Here is a 16,047-nt window from a genome sequence, read left to right as displayed (position 1 = left end):
CCAACAGAGCTGGGTTTATATCGCCCTATATCACTTATGTCCTGTGACACGAAATATTGTGTAAGGCCCTGGCTCGGAGAATTGAATCACATATTCCAAAGTTAATTCATAATGATCAAAATGGATTTATTATAGGCCGCCAGGCCTTTCATAATATTCGGCGACTTCTGAATATACTTTATGAAAAGCAATTCGCTGTTGACCACGCCTTTCTGTCATTAGACGCTGAAAAGGCGTTTGACATAATAGAATGGAATTACCTTTTCGAAACCCTTAAAAGATTTGGTCTGGAGAAAACTATTTGAGATGGATTCAGTTACTGTACACAGAACCAATTGCTAAAATCGTAACGAACAGTCAAATGTCAACACCTATAAAACTCAGCAGATCCACCCGGCAGGGCTGTCCCCTGAGCCCGTTTTTGTTCCTTTTTGCAATCGAGCCACTTGCAATGGCTATACGCAACTCATCTGAAGTGACTGTTATTAAAATTGCAGAAAGGGAACACAGACTGTCTCTTTATGCAGATGACATTGTTTTGTTTCTAACCAACCTGGAAAATCTGTTAATGCAGTGAATGATATTTTACAGAGTTTTGGCCAATTCTCAGGGTACAAAGTTAATCAGAAGAAGAGCTCACTGTTACTTTTGAACAAAAATAATCCTCCTATTCAAACACAGTTTACTAATACCTACGAAGGTTTCACATATTTGGGAATCCAGGTTAATCCTGACATAAAGAAAATATCTATCAATTATGACCCTTTGGTAAAAAAAGTTTTGGACTCACTGGAAAGGTGGGAAACAATGCCGATATCCATGATGGGCATATAAATATTATTAAAATGGCGATCCTTCCAAAATTCCTTTATCTTTTTCAATCAATTCCCTTACACCTTCCTTTATTTTATTTTGCATCACTGAACAAAAGGTTTACAAGATTTGTCTGGAATAATAAACGTCCCAGGTTACATCTTTCTCTTCTGTACTTACCATATGACCGAGGGGGCTTAGACTACCCAACATGAAACTGTACTATTGGTCTGCTCGATTATGTGCCGCTACTTCTTACTTTTCACTAACTGATACCCCATCATGGATAAATATTGAAAATAACACAATACAAATGTCCTTGAAATCCTATATTTACTCAGCTGAGACTAAACAACTGCTGAAGAACACAAAAAATCCATGTGTCAGAAACACAATATTAGTGTGGCATCAGGCGCATGCTGCTTTGAATGAGAGGTCTAAGCTCTCGGCTCTGTCACCAATATGGGGCAATAATTCATTTAAACCTGCTCGTGCTGATATGGGCTTTAAAATATGGATGAACAAGGGATTGTGTACAATTGGGGACTTACATAGTGAAGGAGTACTGATGTCTTTTGAACAGTTAACAAAGAAATGCAACTTACCCAAGAAACATTTTTTTTAAATATCTCCAGATTAGGAGCTTTATTATTCACTCTTTGAAGACAACTACAGCACCCCCTCTGTCCACTATAGAGAATATGGCTGTTAACCATCACCAAAGTAGAGGTCTACTTTCCAAATTTTACAACATACTACTCACCGCCTCATCAGAAAGCAGCTTGTCCTATCTACAAGCCTGGAGGTCCGATATGCAAACAAACATTTCTGTTGAGGATTGGAATAATTCATGTTTACAAGCACAAAAACAATTAACACAAGATTCAGATTACTACAGTACAAATGGTTATTTAGAACATACATCACACCCGTAAAACTCCACCATTTTAACTCTAATATCCCTGATCTTTCAGTTAAATGTGGAAAGGAAACAGGGACACTTTATCATTGTATGTGGCAGTGTGAGGAACTTCAAATATTTTGGAAGGAAATAACAAATACAATCTCTGATCTAATTGGGTGTAAATTACCTGTGGATGGCAGACTTTGTATATTGCATATACTCCCTGATGGGTTCAAATGTAATACAAAAATAATGAAGCTTGTGAACTTTTGTTTGGTGCAAGCAAAATATGTGATTGCATTGAAATGGAAGTATACAGAGAGACCTGCAATGAGCCAGTGGATTAAACTGATGACCAGCAACTTGGCACTGGAGAAACTGACGTATATGACCAAAGGAAAACTGGAGGACTTTAAAGAAATTTGGTATCCCTTTTTGTGTCTGATGAGAAACAGTAATTTGTAAAAACTTAAGAAATTGAGTGATGAGTGAGGTTTGGGGAGGGGAGTGGGAGTACTTTTTTGTTTGTTTTGTATTGTATGTCTATCATGTTTGTTTTTCCTTTGTGAAGAAAATTTAAAATTTCAATAAATATATATTGAAAAAAAAAGCTGGAGTCAGTAAGATGGAGAGGAGAACCGACTTCGCCAGAAAATTTGAATGAGCACAACTGCCAGGTCCCTCCCCCTCCTCCTCCTCTGCCAGTGACAGAGCATTTGCGGAGCTGCGAAGCGTCTGCACGAGCAATGATTGACAGTTGATGTCAATTCTCCTCTGGCTCTGATTGGTTGTTTGAGTTGGGGGCAGTGGATTTGCTGATGGTTTTCTGTATAAACCATCAGCAGCTTCACATTACAGTAGCGGAGTGATTAGGCTACCCCCACCCCCAGTCTCCCCGCAGGAGGAGATCCCTTAGTGCTGATGATTTCATTGCAGAGATCAGTTCATCTCTGCTTGTGGGTTTGGCCTCACAGCGAATGTGGCGATCGTATCATTCTTTAAAGTTATTTTTCTTCATACTATTATTTTTCTTAGGCTGCCTGTGTTCCACGAGCGCATATTCATAATTGATCTTTACATAATTTTATTATTTTTGATAAGTGTAGTACCTATATAAATTTTCACGCGGCTAGTGAAAGATCTTCTTCAGCTAAGAGTTACTCTTGGAAACACATTCTTCTTTCACATCGCTCTTAAGAGGCTCCTAAGAAGATCTTAGCACTGAGAGCTTCTTAACCAATCTGGGAAACGCGGCTTGTGGTTGTGACAGAGAAAGCGCTGCAGCTTCCAGCTCAGGCTGCGTCTTGGCTCATTTGCATGCTGGTGGGGGAGGGGTGTGTGCATGCGTGCTGCGCAGCCTGTGAATAACACAGACTTAGGTGAATACACAGAGCAGAGGAGCAGAGAAATGAGAGGGCTGATACTTTGTGTATGCTTTTCGGAGGATTTTTCCGCTATGGCAGATAATTTTGTCAACTTGTAGAATCTGTAAAATTTTGATTTCAGGGGACAAGACATTTATTTATGGGGTGCTGCCCCAACGTAGAGCCGGCCTCGGCCGAGAGCGATTGTGTCAAACCGGAGTGGAAAGCAAACAAAGAAACAACGTGAGAATCCGGTCAAATTTCATAATAAAACGACAGCTCGGAGCACTGACCCAGTGGAGCCAGAGAAAAATAATACCTTGAAAATAAAACAATTAAAAATCGTCACAGTGACACAGTGTTACATGATTCCGATCAAAGACAAGGGACGGGTGCTGACCGGTGCGTAACGAGTCAGGGATGACCTGGTGTGAAAAAAACCGGTGTGCATCGCTGTGCAGTTGAGAACAGCGGAGTTTCCTCCTGTGGTCAAGATGTACATAGCCAACTGTAAACTTGCCACCTTCTCATGGTGCATTTCATTATTATAAACTTCAACCCAAAGCTGTCTGTCCTCAGACTGTCCTGACCTGTTCGTCCACATCACACAGGGACATGGAGCTGCTTGTGTCATTGGTTACTGAGTTTTATTAATCAGGGTGCATCAAATCAGTTTATGTTATGTGATTTAAGAACAGTAGTTAAATAGCCTAGAGTTTACTACAGTACTGTATATTGTATGTCCTCCTGCTCACAGATTCCACCTGGTGGCTGTTTGAGCACATTGTGGCTTCTCAGGAAAATGCAATTGAGCCTCCACTAAAAAGGGATTCACAGGTGAATCTCCTAAGAGTCATGCATGAAACACGCAATATGGAAGTATTTGGTTCCGACCTATAAATCCGTCCAGAAGAGGAACAAGCCGGAAAGAAGATTGGTTCCGGTTTGGTCAGAGGAATCAATTCACTGCCTCCAGGACTGCTTCCACAGTACAAACTGGGATTTGTTCACAAATGTTTACACGGATATTGATGAATTAACTGATGTTGTTTCATCATACGTTTCTTTTGTGAGGCCTCCATCATTCAACAGAAAGAAATTTTCCTCTACCCCAATAATAAGCCATGGGTGACCAAAAGTGTCAAATCTGTGATTAATCAGAGGAATATCTGTTTCACTCAGGGTGACACTGCTAGATATCGGGATCTTCAAAAACAGCTTAAAAAGGAACTTAAACTTGCCAAATGTAAATATAAGGACAAGGTTGAGAGCATGCTTCGGACAGGCAGCTCTCGGCCTGCTTGGGAGGGGGTCAAATCTGTGATGGGGATGCAATCAAAGCCATGTCTCCCTTAATGGAAAGTCTGATCTGGTGCTCTCAAATGAACTGAACAACTTTTACAACCGTTTTAACAACTGTGATTTTAGTGAGGAATTGTCAGTTTTTAAAAATGCTGGCTCCTCACAGAATAATGTTGTTGACAGGAGCAAGGTGTGTAAAATGTTCCGTGGAATTAAGGAAAGAAAAAGCCCTGGTCCGGATGGCATTGGAGGGCGTGTTCTTAAGAACTGTGCTGATCAGCTGGCAGACATATTTACTTTCATTTTTTTGTTGTCTCTCCAACTTCATAAGGTCCCATCAATTTGGAAGAATTCCACTATTGTTCCAGTTCCCAAGTCTGCATCCCCCAAAGCACTAAATGATTTTAGACCTGTGGCATTAACTTCTCTTGTTATGAAATCATTTGAAAAAATTGTCAAGGAGATGGTTATGATCTATGTTCAAGAGAACCTGGATCCACTGCAGTTTGCTTACAGGTCAGGCAGAGGTGTTGAAGATGCATTAGACACCCTTTTAAATCTTGTCTTAACTCATCTTGAGGGAACCAAGACTTTTGCCCGTCTTTTATTTATTGACTTTTCATCTGCTTTTAACTGTATACAGCCACACATTTTAGCAGAAAGACAAAGGGACTTTCATTGCATTGATCCTGGCCTAATAGCTTGGCTTATGGATTTTTTAACAGAAAGACCACAACGTGTGAGGGTTAACGGTGTTTTGTCAGACACCCTCATCTCCTCCACTGGATCACCTCAGGGCTGCATCCTTTCTCCTTTACTGTTTGTTTTATACGCAAACGAGTGTCGTAGCCAACATGTGGGGTGTCACATCTTGAAGTTTGCGGATGACTCAGTAATTGTGTCCTTGCTGAGTAGTGATGACCCTGACCATGGCCCTGTATTGCAGGAATTCACTGACTGGTGTTCCACATCCCTGATGCACATCAATGTGTCTAAGACTAAAGAAATGTTTATAGACTTTATGAAACATCAGTCAGTCTTCCCTGCTCTTGTCATCAAGGATCAAGCCGTCGAGCGGGTCCGTACTTATAAATATCTTGGCACTAATATTGATGACAAGCTGTCTTTCGACTTTCATGTCGATGCTGTTCGTAGAAAGGCGCATCAACGCATTTACTTTTTTAGGAAATTGCAGAGTTTTAAGGTTGATAGTACTCTTATGAAAATGTTTTATTCTTGTTTTATTGAGTCTGTTTTAATCTTTTCTTTTATTTGCTGGTACAGCTTACTTTCACTTAAAAACAAAAACAAATTACAGAGTATAGTGAGAGTATGCAGCAAAATTGCAGGTATTAACCTCAACAATCTCTCTGATGTACATAAGCTCAGAACCTTAAATAAGGCCCACACACTCCTCACTGACCAGAGCCACCCCTTGGTTGGTGAGTTTGTGCTGCTCCCGTCAGGCCGCAGGTATATCCTGCCAAGATGCAGGACAAATAGACTTAAACATTCCTTTGTCCCTACTGCAATTGTCCTGCTAAATAAGTGACTGACTAACCCGTTTGTGCTATCCATTGTTGTTATTATTGTCTGTGCTTGGTACTCTGCGATGCGATTGTTGTTGACTTGCTCTGCTGGCTGTATAGTGATTTGCCCCACGGGGATAATAAAGATTCCTTGAACCTTGAAGTAGTACCATCTGTATGTAGGTGAAAGTGTGAGACCTGCTGACCTTTGAATGAACTCCAGCGTACAAGCCGCCTCATCCTGGTACTGCAGGTTAAAGTTGTAATATGACGCAAAAAGCACTGCAAGGCCAGACACAAAGGTGGTCCCCTCACACACCACCTGGCCCTCAATGCTCAGCATCCAGTGCCGAGTATCACCTGAAACACATAATTTAGGATTTCATATATTTCCAATAAAGAACAATGAAAGATTAATGGTTATGACTGGTAGCATTTGATACAATATACTTAAAGCACATACCAACCAGTATCAACCGAGGACTGGCAGGCAGGGTAAGTGCCTCTTCGACATCAACAGCTGATGCACCTGCCTGCAGAAAAAAAATTTATTTTTGAATTCTTACCTTGCTCACAACACATGAAGTACCAGGTTTTTCTTGCCTACCTATAAAAGCCAGAGAGGGGTCAAAATGGTCCCTGATTTTAAATGTGCAACTCAACAGCCACTGTTGGCCCTTCTTTTCATTTGTAAATGCAGCCGATACCTTCCAGCTTGTGGGTTCATGCATACCTCTTAGGGGGAGGGGGAGGCTTGAAAAGAGCCAGGAACTACTTAGAGATTTCCTCCCCAGTATGGCAGAGAAGATTCTTTCCAAACACAATGAATTTCTTTCGTCATGGGGGTTTGGGGGCCAGAGTGTGAGGGGAAGGAAGGCACTTCAGTGCAGGAGGTAGCCTTATAAAAAGGGCACCTCAAACCTCCCCTCAGCAGAAGGATTGATTTTGTGGCACAGAGAAGAGCGAATACAAGTAAAGCAAAGACGCTGAAATTGTACAAATTGGAGAAGGCTTTGGAGAGAAGTTTGGGATAAAGTTCTGGGTGGCGTGTGACCTGAAGACAAAATATGTTTGCAACATGATCCCCTATCTTGGGAAAGACCCCAGCCGTGCCAAGGGAGTGAGAGTGGGAGAAGACGTGGTGATGAAGCTGATGGAGCCGTTTCTGGACAAAGGCAGAACGATAACAACAGATAATTTCTTCACGTCTCTGGCACTCGCCCAACAACTCCTCCGACGGAATATCACCCTCCTTGGCACAATGAATAAGATTCGTCGGGAGCTGCCCGGATCAGCCAAGCAGACTTTGGGCCGTCAGCAATACAGCACCCAGGTGTTTTCTACATCTGAAGCAGCACTGACAGTGTACACCCCAAAGCGCAAGAAGATCGTGTGCATCCTTAGTAGCATGCATGGCGTTGTGGAGACTGCCGACACTGGCATGAAGAAGCCAAATACAGTGACAGACTACAACACCATGAAATGCGGAGTCGATGTGATGGACCAGATGGTGCGGGAATACACGGTGCGCACAGGGACACGGCGCTGGCCTGTCGCTGTGTTTTACAACATGCTGGACATTGCAGCGCTGAATGCACACATCCTGTACCAGGCATGCACTGGCGTGAAGGAGAGACGGGTTGACTTCCTAGTGGAGCTGGCAAGTGAGTTGTCACACTCCCATGTGGGAGCCCAGAAGGCCAGCGTGGAGACCCGCCTTCGGCAACAACCTGCCACACCAGAACCTGGGAAGCATGCGAAGTGCCAGGTCAAAAGGCATTCCAACCGCAATCATGCCACTATGCGCTGCGCTGACTGCTACAAGCACACCTGTGGCAGTTGCACGAAGGAGGTGGTTCGGAAGGGCCACGACTGTGCAGTATAGAGGACATGGGGTGTATTTGCAGCATAGGCCACATTTGTGTGTTTTCTATATTTCATAGCTGTGATTTCAAAGCTGACAACTCTTGTTTGAATTCTGTGCATCACCAATAAATCACAGGAAGAAATGAAAAACAAACTGTGTCGACCTCTTACTTCAGTTTCACAGTTGATACTGATTCAGTGTTAAATTTTCTACAGGCAGCACTTATAGCGCCCTGCAAAAGTATTCACCCCCCTTCAATTTTTTGACCTTGTGTTAAATGTCTTACTTCAAACAAAGATATAAAATTGGCAAATCATTTAGTTTTTATCTCATCTGACCAGAGAATCATCTTCCACATATTGTGTCCCCTTATTGGCTTCTGATAAACCTCTTTGGATTTTCTTACAAAATGTCTGTCTTTTTGCCACTCAGTCATAAAGGTCAGATTTGGGTAGTGACAACTAAGAGTTGACCTATTGACAGTTTCCTCCACCTGAGCTGTGCATCTCTGCAGTTCATCCAGAGTCATCCTGGATCTCTGGGCTTCTTCTCTGATCATTGCTTCCCTTGTCTGACCTGTAAGTTTAGTAGGACCGTAGTGTTTTGATAGTTTTGCATTCATTTCTCTTACAGGCCATTGGGACCATTACAGACCAACTACATTTGTTCTGAGATTGGATTACACTCAGGTAGACTCTATTTAGTCATTAGCTCAACATTTGATCATTGAGGAAACCATCAGACAACTTCTGAAGCCACTATGAGAAAAGGGGGCGAATAATATTGCACATCCCACTTTTCAGTTTTTTATTTCTAAAAAAAGTTTAAAATATAGTATAAATTTCATTCCACTTCACAATTGTGTCCCATTTGATGTTGGTTCCTCACAAAACATGCCAATTTTAGAACTTTATGTTTAAAGTATGAAATTTAAGAAAAAGGTCAATGAATTCAAAGGGGGTGAATACTTTTTCAAGGCACTGTACATATTATATCGAATATTGTTTGCATACACAGAACCCACAAATGCACTGTAAGAAATATCTTTTATTTTTCTAACAATGAAATACACACACTAATAAAATGTGCAAACTCCCCAATTCTCGTGTAAAGTGATACTTTACATCCACAACAAAGTTTTCTCTTCTGAAAATGGTATTTTGTGTCGAACTGACACAAACTATCACATGAAGAGACTTTTATGAGCATCAGTTGAACATTGGTGTGTGTGCTACACTGCCCCCTCTGTTTGGGCCACATTCCTGCATGATGCATTGCGTAGTGGCTGCATTTACAAATGAAAGGTGGCTGCCTGTAGGACAACAACTTGTTTATTCAAAAGCACAGGACCATTTCGGCCCCTCTCCGGTATTTGTAAGGGGATGGACCAAATCGGCCCCTGCTTGGTACATCTAGTGTTGACCTAGTCTAGCAGAAATGGCTATGGAATCCCACAAATTGACACATTTCCCACTGAACAGGAAAAGTCCATTCCATTTCATCAGCTTACAGATATAAACAAAACAGTAACATGATACAAAAGTCAAAAAATAAAGAAATCCTCCCAACCTGATTTGACTAATTTGATGACCTGGCCGTTTGATAATGTTCCAATTACATTCAAAACAAAAACTGTCCTGCCCTAGGATTCCACAACCATTTCACCTGGACTTAAACGCAACAGCCTCTTAAAAAAGCATGACACACATGCAAGATGTCAGCCACATGCATCCAGCATGTCTTTGGACCATTGCCTGTGTCTTGGCTGTGCATGTCCTATGAAATGAACATGGTGAAGTAATTATTGATAAGCACTGAGTACCTACAAGCAGAAATACACATAGGCAATGCAAGCAATGTCACACAGCAAGCATTAATAAAAGACAAGTGCACTTAAGAGAAAGTAACTTACATCAGCTTGAAGGAGAAGTCCTTCCTTGTCCTCTTTGAAGTGGGCCAAGAGAAGTGGCACAGTGGAGGAGGCTACATCAACTCCCTCTCCTGGCAGGGCAGACTGGACATCTTTGTTGCTTGCCTTCCGCTTCAACAATTCAACAAGTGGTGCACCCCACTCAGCAAGTGACTGCTCCAGCTGTCTGCGGGCATCTTTCTCCGTCAGAAGTTTGAAATGTGTCAGCATGCTGCTTGGAATGAAAAGAAAAGGCCAAGCTTTTTTTCAAATCCCCAATGGTAGGGGCTGGGGTGGCATTTATCATGTGACATTGCAGAATGTACGTTGACTTCATCAGTTGATTCACTTCTCCTCTTTCTCCACCGGCTACATTCTCTTGTAAGAAGAGCTCCACCATCCTGTTCCTTTCTTCTTCAAGATGCTCACGGGTATCACCAGGTGCTATATCTGGTTGCCAACTTGTACAGCCATACATGTCAGTGTACCCTCTCTTTCATGTGCTACTTTCTGCTCTAGAAGAACGGCGGTGTGCCAAGTAGTTGCCCCTATTCAGGTGCTCTATGCGGCTTTTCAGCTGCACCAGAAGTGATGCGTACTTAACGCCTGATCCTTCTGTATCTGTATCTTCAAAGCTCTTTGGATACTGCCTGACTATGTTACGACATAGACTGACACTGTGCTCTGGTGGGGTTGGCCTCAATCTTTCGTATTTCATCAGCAAGAATTAGAATCATTTGCCGGCAATGAGCAGGGTCTCTGTTCCTTTTCAAGGGCCAATTGAAGTGCTTCTGGCATATTGCCCCACTGAACCTCAAATGTCTCTGACCAGGTGATGGATGCGAGAGATCTCGTGGTGGAACTTGATGTGGTGGAACTTCTTGGGGTGGTTGGGGCTGAGGAGCTTGATAGTGAGCTGGAGTCATTGGCGGGGCTCGATGACAGGACTGAACGGTTTGGAGTGTGGCCCTCTGGCTCTGAAATACAAGGCACTAAGTACAGAAAAGTACACAAAATATTAATAGGATAAAAATATCACGAGGCAAACCGACTCTCCAAAACATATCTAAGGATATATACTAGTACTAGTCCAAGTAGTTCTTGTTCAAACCTTAACCAACTGTTTAATAGTAGGTGGATTTTGTGCAAAATTGTTACACAGCAGATAAAAGAACCAAATTTGTTACACATGTCCTTTAAGGGTGGTCAGAAAAGTGATCCCAAATGACTTAAAAATAATAATGAAGAAAGTCGATTGAAATTGGCCTATGTTTTTTAAGCTACAGTGGCACACTGAAGTACACGGTCCAACACCAGTCACATTTGTTAATATTTTAGTATGTCCTTTCATGGGAAAACACAAGAAATGACACTTTGGAACAATGTGAAGTGGTCAGTGTACAGTGTAACAGGGCAAATTTACTGTCCTGGAAAATAACTCAGAGCCACTGGCAACAAAAGCAAGTACACTAAAAAAGCTGCAGTGCGCCGATGGGTTACGACTTGCAGTGACTGTTTAAAAATGTATTTAATATGTTTAGTCAGTATACTCTCTACCGGTGTTGTCAAATGTTTATTACTCTGTGGGGAAAATTCCACACCATGGCCTCCCTACTTAATACTCAGGTTTTTTTCTTATATTTTCATTATTTTTGCTAGACTATTATCTTTTTGCACACACAGTATCATATTTTGGACTACTTATTTTCGTGTACACTATGATTTGTTGTTTCCACTTGTTTTTATCTGCCACGTAACAATTAAGCTTTCTATCAAGGATAAGTCCCCTTCAATTAATGGCAACTAGCCTTTACTCTGATCTTAATGATCTGTCAGTGATCTGAGACATTAATGAACATCTTCCAAAGAGTCCATGTACTTAGACACATTACCTAATTTCCAAGCACTGAGGATTTTCCTGCACTGAATTGGCCTGAGCAATTCTGAGATGTCCTCCTCTCTTACATATTGTAGATCCTCTGTACTTTCCACACCACAGTGTTCTATTAGCCTCTTCAACAACTGGTCCACTGTCTACCTGGGAAGAGTTTGCAAAATCTGTAGAACATCTCCCCTGATCTGCTCCTCTATGAGGGGAAAGAGTGGTAAAGAACCACGACAGGTAAGTCACACATGCAATTGTAGGATCAACCAGGCATTATCAACAGTGGAACATGACAAGAACAGATTTAACACCTTCACAACCACAACCACAGTGGAGATGAGGCTCCCCTTTTGAACAGTGAAGCAAGAGGGACACCAGGACACCACGCCAGATGTGGGACATGTCTGGCATGGGGCACGAAGCATCAAGTCAGCAGGAAGCGAGGCCGAGAGCTGACTTTAAAGGATTCCCCCCAATACAGACCTCCAGGATGTGTATTGGACCTGTCTTAGCAAGAGACTGGCTCAAAATACCCAAGTACCACCAAGCCTTCAAAGGAACCAAATTGAAGACAATAAAATTCTGACTGATTCCTGAATCACAGAAGAGGGGAAGCTCAGAAACCTGGAGAAACACTTCAAAGACATTCCATTCACAAACAAAGGAACCCTGGACTCATCTCAAAGCTAACAAAGACAATCATCTCCTAATTCTGGACAAAACTCCTTTTATGTACATCCATTTCACCAAACAAGTGAACTTTTCAATGACTTTGTGATTAATCTACCTCTTGTCTTACCTTTAATATTTTATTCCTCCTGATTAGTATCAATGTAATAATTTTTAACATGTCTGCCGATCCAGCCCGATCTCACAAGGATTCGTGAAACTGTCACGTAAATTTTTGTTTCGGTTTCGTGCGCACCAACACGATTTCGTCATTTTTTTCGTGCCGCTCACAACGAAATGCACACCAATGTATTTTAAACCACGGACTTTTCGTGCCACTCAGAACGTATTTCAAACGAATGGGTATATTGTATTTTTAATGTAAAAGCGTTTCGAATCCAACGCTATATTTTGCATTACATCATCCCTAACATTAACCCTAACCATAACCCGGTGGTACACTTACCAATTTGCATAGGAATTTAAAGAATGTCCGACGGCTGCAAACGCGATTCTAAGACTGTCCGACGGCTGCAAACGCGATTACACAAACAATATACGCCGATGGACAGCTTAGATTGTCATGAATCCGCCGGTATAAACCACTTTCAGATGTGATTACCACAGCGGGTTTCGTTGTGAGCAACACGAAAAACATTTCGTTGTGAGCGGCACGAAAAAAATGACGAAATCGTGTTGGTGCGCACGAAACCGAAACAAAAATTTACGTGACAGTTTCACGAATCCTCGTGAGACCGGGTTGGCCGATCACATATGAGCATGTTTGGTACCATTTTAATCAGCTATCTATCAGTAATGCTCCTAGATAAACCATGTTCAACAAATTTTAATATTTTGGAAAGTTACAGAAATTTCCTGAAAATGTAACTCTGTGGGACATCTGGACCTCAGCCTTCCCTGACAGGGGATGTACCAGACCCCTGCTGAGTTAATGATATGCAAAGGCACCCCTTTAAAAGACCACATCTGAAACCACCATTTTGAGTCCTCCATCACTCTGAGTCCTCCATCACTCTGAGAGTTCTTTTGAGTTCTCCTGAAAGCAACACCCTGAGTCCTCTTGAATTTTGCTCCACCCTGTCCACCGTTGTTCCGACCCACATCAACCAAGGCCGACCGGACCATCCACCAAGGCAGCATCATCATCATCATCACGGCACGCAAGTACCTTTCAGTCACTGGAACATGGTGCAATTTTCTCAAATGATCTTTTCAAAGATAATATTTACAGGCTAACAAATTAGCCCACTATCAAATTGACAGCTGCTTTCAGGTGTGGTCTATTTACCCCTTTTCCCTCAGAATATCATATCTCAAGTGTAATATTAATCCCAGTGTTACATTGAAATATTGTGTTCTCTTCCTTCCTTTTTCCCATCATTCACATCTCACCACCTTATTCGTTTTGTGTTGTTGTTGTTCGTCTTAATGTGTGTTATTATTGTTGTTATTGTTTAGCTTAGTTTAATAAATGTACATAAATATAAGTTCAGTGCCTCAATTGTTTTGTTGTTCACATCTTGGTCCCTAACTTGTATAGATTCCAGCTACCTCAGTTTTATACATAACCTTTCAAGCTAAATAATTCCCCTTATGGTTCCTGAAGCTCTTCTTGACAGCGCAACAAGAAGTGTTTCATAGGCTAATTATTATATTTGTCTAATCTAAATACTTCGCTGGTCGAATATCAGGTAGACTATATAATAATTCTGTATAAAAACCTTAACCCCATTTGAGCAAACATTAACCCCACATTGATATTGGTGGAGAAACATTATTTTAATCTTACGGTTATAATTGGTGGAGAAAACCCTTACAAACAATTTAAACATATATATCAATGTATATCAGAAATCCTACACAATACTCTGGTAAAGGGTAATGGTCTAATAGCTTGTCCTGACTAATGCAGAGGTATTTTTTGTGGATTCCAGACAATAAACACCTTGATCAGGCAAGCACACTGATGGACATCGCTCTGTGATAAAATGCACTGCGGATTCCTGATGAATAAGAATCATCTTGATTCTACCAAACACAATACACTCATCTACTCGTTCTATAGTGACAAACATGTTTTCCTTGTAACATGTACCCTTCACGGTGACGCTATGTGCCATGACTGTGTTCTCAGAATGAAAGTCAAAATGGGCAACTGACTCTCTGATTTCATCATTGTAATCAACTGAATAAAACACAGTCCCCCTTTCCACTACCACGTCTGGTGAGAAGAGGCTCCCCGCACCCAAAAAAGCTTGGAGGAGCTGATGTCTTTCTACAAGAGTTAAGTACAAGTTTTAAAGTTATGTAACTTTCTTGCACACTGTTTGAAATATGTGTGCTTGCTCTCAAACCTGAGCATCCAGAGACAGATGAGGGGCCCACAGCAGACTATGAGTTCTGGATAGTGCATGATATAGTGATGCTTGGGTTTTAGTGGCTGGTCAGGAAAGGTCAACATTCTAATATGTAAATATTCCTCAATCAGGACCCTCAAGTAGGCTAGCTGACCTGTGGTTATGGCTGGAGCGCAAATGAGCTCAACAATCTGGCGGAGTTGTAATACCAGTTGCCATACCTCATTCTCAGCTGGGCAATCAATTCTGTGTCCCACTAAAAGAGGCAAAACACGAAGGAAACACCAGTTCTGTATAGCATGGCCACTAAGCTTTTCACTACCAGGGTTAACCTCACAAGGTTTGTCATTTGCATCATTACCAAGGTATTTGAATTTATTTATCCTTCTGTTCAAATCTAAATAGCTGAAGTGCTTCTCCTTGGTGACAAGATGTTTTAGGTACAGCGCCAGGTCATAAGAAACAACACCCTCAAAAAGGTCATGACTGAGGCATGGTGGTAAGCCTGGCTGAGCAACATGAAAGTAAGTGAGGTCATTCAAGAGAGAGTCAAATTTGATTTCAAATTGTACATTTGACTCATCATCTTTGTTCTGTAAATGTTCATTGTAAGACTGTGGTGTCCTGGTCGGCGTTTTGGAAAGAGGCTCTGACTGAAAAGTCTATCAATTTCACAGAATCTGCAAAAGTGCACACTTCTGCTGAAATTTTCCACAAATCCCCCAATGTTGTGTGAGCCAAGATTGTCACTGCAAATGGCACACAATGTTCCTTTATGCACCTGACCATCAGATATTGTAACACCGTTGATCTCAAGGTCCTTCAAGTCATTGACCAGCCTGCCAAAGACCAATTGGCCAAAGTACTTGAAATCCTGCTCTCTACAAAGGAGCACAAGTTGCATTTGATCAATCCTGGAGCGATTATGAGGCAACACATCTGCAAGGCTAAGATAGACTCCAAGGACTTTGTGTTTTCTCTTTCCAGATCCTAGAGATTCACCACTTCAAATGCATCCTGATAGAGGATTAAGCCTAATGACAAGGTCTCCGCTTTGAACAATGGATTGTCTGAAACAGTCCGACCATCCCAAACATCCTGAATGATGTCTTTGTTTTGGACGTGGGCATGTGTGTTTTTGCACTGACAAGTGTATTCACTTTAAACTGCACAATTTCCAGCACCCCAGCCCAGTGCTCCACCTAGTATGGCTGAACTAAAATCTCTACAGCAATTAAAGAAGGAGAGGACGACTGCTAAACAGCGTTTTTCAAGGTTGGCAAATAATCTCCTAAAGCAGTGTAAAAGGATGTCTGCAAAAGAGCTGATGGACACATTCAGTAAAGTCACACAGGAGGCAGATAAAGTAATGGAGGCAAATGACGAATTGGAAGTCACATATGCAGAGGGAAAAGGGGAGGAAGAGG

At 41.7% G+C, this 16,047-nt stretch overlaps 1 pseudogene; it reads right to left on the bottom strand.

The window, feature by feature from the left end:
• Positions 1-3,442: 3,442 nt before the first annotated feature.
• On the bottom strand, positions 3,443-10,693 carry LOC127533331 (uncharacterized; annotated as a pseudogene).
• Between the last annotated feature and the right edge of the window lie 5,354 nt (positions 10,694-16,047).

Source organism: Acanthochromis polyacanthus, chromosome 3 (genome assembly GCF_021347895.1).
Source record: "Acanthochromis polyacanthus isolate Apoly-LR-REF ecotype Palm Island chromosome 3, KAUST_Apoly_ChrSc, whole genome shotgun sequence".
In the NCBI taxonomy this organism is placed as follows: Eukaryota; Metazoa; Chordata; class Actinopteri; family Pomacentridae; genus Acanthochromis; species Acanthochromis polyacanthus.
This window is presented reverse-complemented; position numbering and strand designations above follow the sequence as displayed.